We start from the raw sequence: 9,908 nt of genomic DNA on the forward strand, positions 1-9,908 counted from the left end.
TTAAAGTCCGTTAAAAATTCATAACTCTCTTGTTTGATGTCCCTTCTCGACCGTCTTTATATTGAAATTGTAGTGGCTTAAATTCTTCCCGTCAATAGTGGAAAATGTTTCTTCTACAAATTTTTCTTCTGTTGCACTTCGAGCATACCTGTAACAATACTCGAAGTCCTCTATCTTGATTTCTATTGGGAGGTCAGGTGTGGCTTCTTCATTAATCTTGGGAGTTCTTCTTGGAAGGCTTCCAAGAATGGTTTTATAACTTTTGGTAGAATTTAAGGCTAACTTGAATGTGTTAGGCCTTACGTTTTCTACTGCAGTGATAAGCTGTAGTTTTGAACACCTTTCAGATCTTGTGTATTGATCTGCAGCTATCTTGGCTTCAAGAAAGTTATTAAACTTTTTGTGTTTAATATTTTTAACTCCTTCGGTTGCCTTTTTGGTGATATTCCAGTCTTCAAATATACCAGCGTTGGGTCCATTGAATACAACGTAGTATGGTTTTGAATTTTTATTAGGAATTTGTAACAATTCCTTTGGGATTTGAATTCCCTTATCAGGTGATCCTGATCCTGAAGATGAACCCTCAGTTTTTGGGATTTGAATTTCCCCATTGGGTCTTAGATTAAAGTCTAAAGGGAGTAACCAGCGTTATTGGATTTTGTACTCCTGTCTGGATTTTTGGTAAATCCACAACCTTCAACGGATTTGTTAAATCTTTACCTGGAGCCGTTTGCTCAGGACTAGACGTTTCTTTTCTTTTTAAAGGAGGTGAAACATTGAACTCTTGTTGTTCAGTGTTCTTTTGAACACTTACATTTTCTTCTTGACTCATAGGAGAGGAAGGAGAAGAAAGTTCCTTTTGATGTTCAGACATAAATAGTCTTACAATTTTTAATTGGTTTCTGACGAATTCCAATTCTTGCTCAATAAGAGCTTGTTTGAGCATAAGCTCTTGTTCTTTCTCCATTTGAGAAAGGCTATGTACATGTAGTCCAAATTATGGACTGAGGTTAAAACCTCTTGGGTAGTTAGACCACCAAAGTATAACACCGAATGACTTTGATTCCGGCATGAAAAGAATATCAAACCTGATTAGTTTTTCTGTTGGAATTCTCGAGTTAAGAAGTCTGCAAAGATATTCTTTTCTCCTTTAATGTGCTCTACTTCGAAGCTATATCTAGAAAACCACATTTGTCATCGAACTAATCGACCTTGTTTGTTATCTTAAAAATAAGCAAAGTTTTTGTTATCTGTTCTTACTATAAAATTTACAGGTGTTAAATAGATTGAAAACTTTTCAATTACCCTTTTAACGACAAGATATTCTTTTTCGTTAGAATGGTAATTTCTTTCAGCATCCTTAAAAGATCCTGAGGTGTATCTGCAAATTAACTCTTTGGACTGATCCTCAAAATTTATTGCTTTAAGGATTCCTCCCCAATAGTTATCTGAAGCATCAGTTTCGATAATAAATTTATCATCTATATTAGGATGATATAGAGGTGGAAATTCTTTTAGTTTTTTTTTTCCATATAGCTAGAATCATCTTCAGACCATGACCAAAGGACATCTTTCTGAAGTTTGCATTGTAAGGGGCTTCTTATATTTACAAGTTTAGGAATGTAGTCTGAAACATATGTTAAGATTCCTAAAAATCTTTGTAATTGTTTTTTATCTTCAATTATATTAGAAAATTTATGAATATTTTCCAAAATATGATTTTGAAGACGATGACTTCCTTGTTATATTTCTAGCCTAAGGAAATTTAATTTAGTATTAAAAAGTTGTGCTTTCTTTCTGGAAAGAATGATTCCAAGAAGATCACATTTTTTTAGAACAGCTGCAATGTGTAACAAATGTTCATTTTCATTGTTGCTGAATATGAGGATATCATCTACATAAACGCAACAAAATTTTTCAAAAATCTGAATGCATTTTACATATGTCTTTGAAATATGGATGGAGCTTGTTTTAGACCGAAAGGTACAACAGTCCATTGGTAATGTCCTTGGGGACATGTGAAAGCTGTTAAGAGTTGTGATTCAACGTCAAGTAAAACTTGTTAAAAGCCAGATTTACAGTCGAAAGAACTGAATATTGTTTTTCCTCTAATAAGGGTGAGAAGTCCATCGTTATTGGGGAGATTATGGTTGTCACCAATAGTTGCTTTGTTAATAGCTTTTTAGTTAACTACAATTCGTTTCTTTCCTCTTCTTATTTCGACATCATTTTCGACAAGGAAAGCGGGAGATTTTGTGAGGAGATTTACTTGGAATGATGACCTTTATTTCAAGTAGTTTTTTGATTTGTTTACTAAATTCTTGGACATCTTGAGGACTGTATTTCATAGGTTTAACTATGATGATAGTGGTCGAGTCGATTAATTTTATGTTTGCTTTCATCCATTGTTTAGACTTTATTGGGTCTATAGGATTTTCTGAGCAAACTTTTTCAAGTAAACTTTCAATTTTTGAAAAATTTTCCTGGTTAAGAATAAATTTAAACTCTTCTTCATTCTTCCCCATTTTAAAAGGCAAAGTTTCTTTAATTTTGCTTTGAGAGATGTTGACATGTTCTGGTTTTTTAATTTTTTAATTATTTTTCATTAACTCTAAAAATCCAGGTTTTCCATTTCTATAAGCGTTTGTGATTTTATCAACAATGATTTGAACACCATTGTTGTGGAAAGTAATTGTTTTGAGATTTTGTACAAATGGTTTATACAAAATATAGAAGTTATTTCCTAGGATGAAATCTATTCCACATTCTTGTTGGTATATAGAGGGGATATGAAAGATTTCTCCGGCAAGTCTTATATTTAAATCAACACATTTTTTGTTGATAATTACAGGTCCGTTTGTTGTAGAAACCTTTATAGGTTTTGGAGTGTTAATCCAATGTTCTTCTGGAATAACATATTTACTTGCAATACAAAGATTGACTCATGTATCAATATAACAATTTAAATCATCTGTTTATATCCGACGAATCTAAATGTACCTTTAACATAGATTGAATTAGGATTTGTGATAGTTAGTATCACGTTTTTAGAGTTCATGACTTTGAATCAGTCTGAATCAGTGTCTGATTCTGTAGATGAAGAAGATGATGATTCATCAAGAGGTTCTTCAATCAATGTGTAGACGATTTGTTCATCTTGAAATTGTTCTTCTATAGGCCTAAGGTCCATAGATGACGCTATTTCAAGGAGTTTAACCTTTTGTGGGTAATCTTTCCTATTAGGACACTCATTGGCATAGTTTCCTTCTTCATTGCAAACCCAACATTTGCAATTCTTTTTATTTTTCGGACAAATTTTACTTTTGTCTTTTGTTTTTTGAAAATCTTTTGATATTTGGAAATATTTTCCCAGTTTAAACCGTCTAGTATTTTTCTGTTTTGAAAATCTTTTGCTGTTATTTTTTGAATATTTATTAAAATATTTCTTTGAAGAATTTTTTGTTTTATGGGTAATTTTGCATCCATACTCTAAGGGTTTTTCTTTTGTTAAATGATTACAACAATTTTTCTTAAAACGTTTTAGTCTTTTTTGTGTGTTTGATAGATTACAAATTTTTTGAATCTCATCAATGTAAACGTGCTCAAAATAATAAAAGATATAATAGAGATAGAATTGAGTTTGTTGTAAATGATAGGATCTAGTTTGTTAGATCCTAGTCTTATCTTATCCCTTGTAATTGTTATTATAAATACAGGCTAATACCCAAAGGGTTTATTACGGCAAATACATTTTTAACTTGGTATCAGAGCCAATCCTAGGGCTTCTTATAAACCCCTCTTCTCTCCGCCCAAAATCGTTCCCTCTCTTCTTCTCAAATTACTCCTCTCATCATGGCCGCTCACATCAATTCTGCCAAGATTGCTACCGCCATATCTTGCAAACTCACAAGGACTAACTTCCTGCTATGGAAGGCTCAAGTCGTCCCGATTCTGAGAGGTGTCCAGCTCTTTGGATACCTAGATGGAACTACAGCCGCCCCTGCTGCCACCGTAACCACAGGTGAAGGCGACGCAGCAAGAAAAATTGCCAACCCTCTGTTCAATACGTGGGTAAACCAAGACCAAGCTATTATTGGAGCGCTCCTGTCATCGATGACAGAGGATGTTATCGCTCAGCTCACACGGTTCACCATTACTTCTCAAGAATTGTGGACCGCCCTACACACGATGTTCTCCGCTCAGCACAAAGGAAATACTATTCAGATTCGAACTCAACTGTCCACCTGCAAGAAAGAGGATCTCACAGCATCTGAGTACTACCAGAAGATGACTGGTTTTGCAGACACCATGGCAAATATAGGTCATCCGATGAAGGATGAGGAAATTATCGGCTATATCCTGGCAGGTCTGGGTCCAGGACACAATGATTTGTTTACAGCAATCACAGTTTTAAGCAATAAACAAGAGGTTACTCTCCCAGAATTCTACTCCTATCTGATCTCTCATGAAGCACGGACAAGTGCCAACAATAATAATCTCACTGAGTTTGCATCCTCAACAAACCAAGTCAGTCGCCAAAACACAAACACTCCACCTTCTCCTCATCGAAATAACAATAACAACAACAACTTCTCCAATCAGCGGTCTTACTACAGAGGAAACAACAACTATCGTGGACGTGGCAGGGGGCGTGGGAGAAGCAATGGTGGTCCCAGATGTCAAGTGTGTGGCATCCCAGGCCATACTGCTCTCAATTGCAGAAACAAATTCAATCACTCATATCAGTCTGAAGATTTTCGTGGAGGAAACATGGCCACAACTAGCAGCTACAACAGTGAATTGCCATGGTTCATGGATTGCGGTGCTACAGACCATCTGCCCAGCGATCTTGAAAGAATGCCCATGAATCAGGAGAGATATCAAGGCAAGGACCAAGTCCAGGTCGCCAATGGAGCAGGTTTGCCTATTTTTCATACTGGTCATGGAAAACTACCTGGTTTAAACACATCTCTTGATCTTAAAAATGTCCTTCATGTCCCTCATATTCACAAACACTTACTTTCTGCATATAGACTTGTATCTGATAATAACGTTTTCATTGAAATTCACAAGCATGCTTTCTTTGTTAAGGACAAGGTCACGAAGAGAATCCTGCTGTCCGGTAAAAGTAAAGGAGGACTGTACCCAGTACCAATCGTTCGTACACCTCATCATGCATCATCCAGTGTTAGAGTCTCATCTTCTCAATGGCATCAACGACTTGGGCATCCCACCCCCGCTGTTGTCAAGTCCATTCTACAGTCAAATAAGTTAGGTTATGTGTCTGAAAATAAAGTGTCTGTTTGTGATGCATGTCAGCGTGCTAAGAGTCATCAATTACCTTATAAAAATTCAGTTCATGTTACTTCTTTTCCTCTTGAACTCATCCACACAGATGTTTGGGGACCAGCTCAAATTTCGAGTGGTGGTTTTAAATATTATGTCAGTTTTTTAGATGATTATAGTCGCTATACTTGGATTTATCTCATTAAACGAAAATCTGATGTTGAACAAATCTTTTACAATTTTCAAAATCATGTTGAACGCCTCCTCAATACTAAAATTCGAACTATTCAATATGATTGGGGAGGGGAATACCATAAACTTCACCAATATTTTCAGCGTGTTGGTATCTCACACCGTGTCTCTTGCCCTCATACTTCATAGCAAAACGGGATTGCTGAAAGAAAACATCGCCACATCGTTGAAACGGGTCTGGCATTACTAGCTCACTCCTCTCTTCCTCTTCGCTTCTGGGATGAAGCATTTCTCACCGCCTGTTACCTTATAAATTGCATGCCCAGTCGCACCACCCACAACTTGACACCCATCACAAGTCTTTTAAAACTCCAGCTTGATTATACTTTTCTGCGCAATTTGGCTGTGCCTGCTGGCCCAGCTTGCGTAAATATAATTCCCACAAACTTGAGTTTAGATCCAAAATGTGTGTTTTCCTTGGCTATAGTTCAATGCACAAAGGTTACAAATGTCTAGATCATACCACAGGGCGTATCTACATCTCTCGTGATGTTGTGTTTGATGAGTCACGGTTCCCTTTTGCAGGTCACGATACCACCACTCCTATGCTGTCCCCATCTGTTGTGTCTTTTCCTCAAAATGAACCAGGAGTTCTAAATGACCATATGAATTATTATGATTTATCTATGTTGTTATCTAACAATTGTGATATAGCTCCAACATCCACAATGGCCATACCAGTCTCATATACAACCACAGGACCAACTTCACCTTCAACAGCCGAGACTCAGTCTCCAGTACCTGTTCCAGACCCACCTGAGGTAACTGATGTTTCACTGATGGCCTCTGCTGCTCCAGCTAGTCCTCTCGCTGATGCTGACCTGTCTCCAGCACACAGTGCAGCAGCTGCTGTCACCCCACCTGGTATGCGCACATGCGCTCGTGCTGGCAAGTTCTTCCCACACAAATTTACAGATGGCACGGTTCCTTATGATCTACACAAACGTGCTTTCTTTGCCACACCAACCTCTCATGTCAAAGCACTTTCAGTCCCCGCTTGGAAGACAGCCATGGATGCTGAGTTCTCTGCTTTACAGCAAAATAGAACATGGTCACTGGTCCCTCGCCCACCTGGTGTCAATATTGTTGGCTCCAAGTGGATTTTTAAACTGAAACAAAACCCGGATGGTACTATAGATAAGCATAAAGCGCGCTTGGTGGCACGAGGATTCACTCAGCAACATGGTGTTGACTACCATGATACCTTTAGCCCTGTGGTTAAACCTGCAACAGTTCGACTGATTCTTTCTTTAGTTGTGTCCTATCGTTGGCCCCTCCGACAAATCGATGTAAGCAATGCTTTTCTTCATGGATATCTGAATGAAGAGGTGTATATGCAGCAGTCTCCTGGCTTTGAAGACCCTCAGCGACCTCATTTTGTGTGTAAATTACACAAAGCCCTTTATGGTCTAAAGCAGTCACCCCATGCCTGGTTCTCTCGTCTCAGTGACAAGTTGTTCCAACTTGGCTTTGTCTCCTCCAAGGCTGACACTTCGTTATTTGTTTTTCAACACAATGTCATTACCATTTACATGCTCGTTTACGTTGATGATACTGTCATCACTGGGTCCTCTCCTTCAGTTATTGACAAATTGGTGAGTGACTTGTCAGCCACCTTTCCAGTTAAAGATCTTGGCCGACTTACCTATTTTCTTGGGATTGAGGTACTCCACAATTCAGGGGGCATCACATTAATGCAGCGTAAGTACGCAAATGATCTGTTACATCGGGCTCATATGGAGAATTGCAGGAGTGTTTCAATCCCCATGTCCGTCACAGAAAAGCTATACCAAGATCATGGGAGACCACTAAACGATGAAGACATTTTTAAATATAGAAGCATGGTTGGCGGTCTTCAGTATCTGACACTAACTCGACCAGATTTATCTTTTGCAGTCAATAAAGTGTGTCAGTTTCTTTCAAGGCCAACAGATGTTCATTGGGAGGCAGTCAAAAGAATCTTAAGATACGTAAAAGGCACATTAGACACTGGTCTCAGATTTAGACAATCAAAGTCAACACTTTTGGGTATCTTTACTGATGCAGATTGGGCAGGTTGTTTAGACTATCGCAGGTCCACGGGTGGTTATGCTATATTTCTTGGACCAAATCTGATTTCTTGGAGCTCTCGCAAGCAACCTACAATGTCTAGATCAAGTACTGAAGCTGAGTATAAGGCGTTAGCTAACGGGACAACAGAGGCGATATGGTTGCAGATTTTACTTAAGGAACTGGGCATTAGACAACCCAGACCACCAGTTATGTGGTGTGATAATCTAGGTGCAACGTATCTAACCGCTAATCCAGTTTTCCATGCTCGTACTAAGCACATTGAAGTGGACTTTCACTTTGTAAGGGAAAAAGTAGCAATGGGAGCACTTGATGTTCAATTCATATCTTCAGGAGATCAACTAGCTGATGGATTAACCAAGCCTGTGACTAAGAACATGTTGGAGCACCTAAGACACAATCTAAACCTTGTGAAGGTTGAGATTGAGGGGGAATGTAAACGTGCTCAAAATAATAAAAGATATAATAGAGATAGAATTGAGTTTGTTGTAAATGATAGGATCTAGTTTGTTAGATCCTAGTCTTATCTTATCCCTTGTAATTGTTATTATAAATATAGGCTAATACCCAAAGGGTTTATTACGACAAATACATTTTTAACTATCAATAACAATTCTCTTAGCAAAAGCAAGACTGTAAATTGTGGCATTTGAAGATTCGGTTATAAATCTGTTATGAGACTGTTGTCCTACAATAGGAATTTTTAATAGATATTGTTTGATCAACTCGGGATATAGAGTTGAATCATTTATTTTGTAAATATTTGCTTCATAGTCACAGGTGTAATGATCTAGAAAGCAAATATCACATATGGTGAGATTCGTAAGTCTGGGTTTTGGCTTTTTCGATCTCTCTTTTTTGTTCATTGGCTTTGTCTTCTATAAGATCTATACCAATGAGCATCATGTAGATGGCATCAAGCATGTCTTGGAATACTGTCATTGTGTTATGACTAATCCAGTTTGTATTTTTGATAATTTTTTGAACTATTCTTGATGTTTTATGGTCAAATAATAAAAGGAAAGATTCTTTTGTTGCATATTTTTCTTTGTTAGTCTGAATGATTACACTTATTTCCGAAGTCCGTTTGTCGATAACTTCTTTTCTATTTGTTTCAATGTTGTCAATATTGAGAACATTTGTTCCGAACTGGTTTGGATTTCCAGTGGGAAGATCTGGCATAGAGCCACTTCTATGACTTTGTTCAGTTTTAGGTCTTTTTCTTCTTTCACCTTGAAAAGAAGATTCTCCAGGATGATCGAAATGTGGTTCGGTCTTATTCATCACGAAGTTAGGCTCTATATCAGAAGAAAGAGATTCCACTTCTTCTTCTGAAATATATACAGAAGTTTCTTTGTCAGATGTTTCTTCTATGACGTTAATCGTTTCATCAAAGTGGAAAAGTTGTTTAAGTTCCTCAGATGTAGAGATTTATAAGTTTACTATATCCATTCCTTTAGATTCAGCAAGATCTAGTAACCTAAGAGCTTGATCAAGAATCGAGACATTTGATCCATTGATTATTAATTCTTCATCTTCATAGTTATCCCAGAAGAATTTCTCTACACTAGATAAATAGTCTATCATGTTGACTTAAAGTAGTCTTTAGGCCATGATAACATTTTTGAAATTCTTTTTGCGTTTCATTAATAATTTTAGCAGCGATGGCTTCTAATTGGTTTGTAGTTACTAAGCCTTGGTTAATCATTTGATCAATCTTTTCAGATAGTTTTTCAACTTTTTCATTTAATTGATTAAGTGATTCCCTGATGTCAACCATATATGTTGTCATCCCATAAGTTGTTTCATTTGATTTTGCATTTCTTTTAATCTAAGATTAAAATTTTTCATTTGGTATGTAAGAACAACTTTATGGGCAACTTCTTTTAGTAGATCATCGAAGTTTTTAGAAATTTTATTAAAAGATTCTAGTAGTTTTGAGTTATGTTATATTATGTTCATTTTTTCTAACATTGTAATTTTTTTTTCAAACTGATTGTTATCAATTTCTCCCAGGTGGTAGCTTTTATCCTAAAGCTTTTTTTGTTTCTGACTATGTTTAAAGCCCAAGAGCTATCTTGAGGATCTATGCCACAAAATTGTTTATCTTTGACATGTCCTATTTCTGAGAATACTTCTTCAAGTTCTATGTATTCTTCTTTTTTATAGTCTATGTTATGATGACTATTTGTCAATGCATATCCTATGAGGTAGGTTATTGTGAAGGTTTTATCTCCTGGAGTCATGCGATTAATTCTTGCAAACTGATGAATAAAAGATAAAACCTTATTTAAGTTTGC

The sequence above is a fragment of the Lactuca virosa genome, chromosome 5, assembly GCF_052849685.1.
Source record: "Lactuca virosa cultivar CGN04683 chromosome 5, Lactuca_virosa_CGN04683_v6, whole genome shotgun sequence".
NCBI classification, from domain to species: Eukaryota; Viridiplantae; Streptophyta; class Magnoliopsida; order Asterales; family Asteraceae; genus Lactuca; species Lactuca virosa.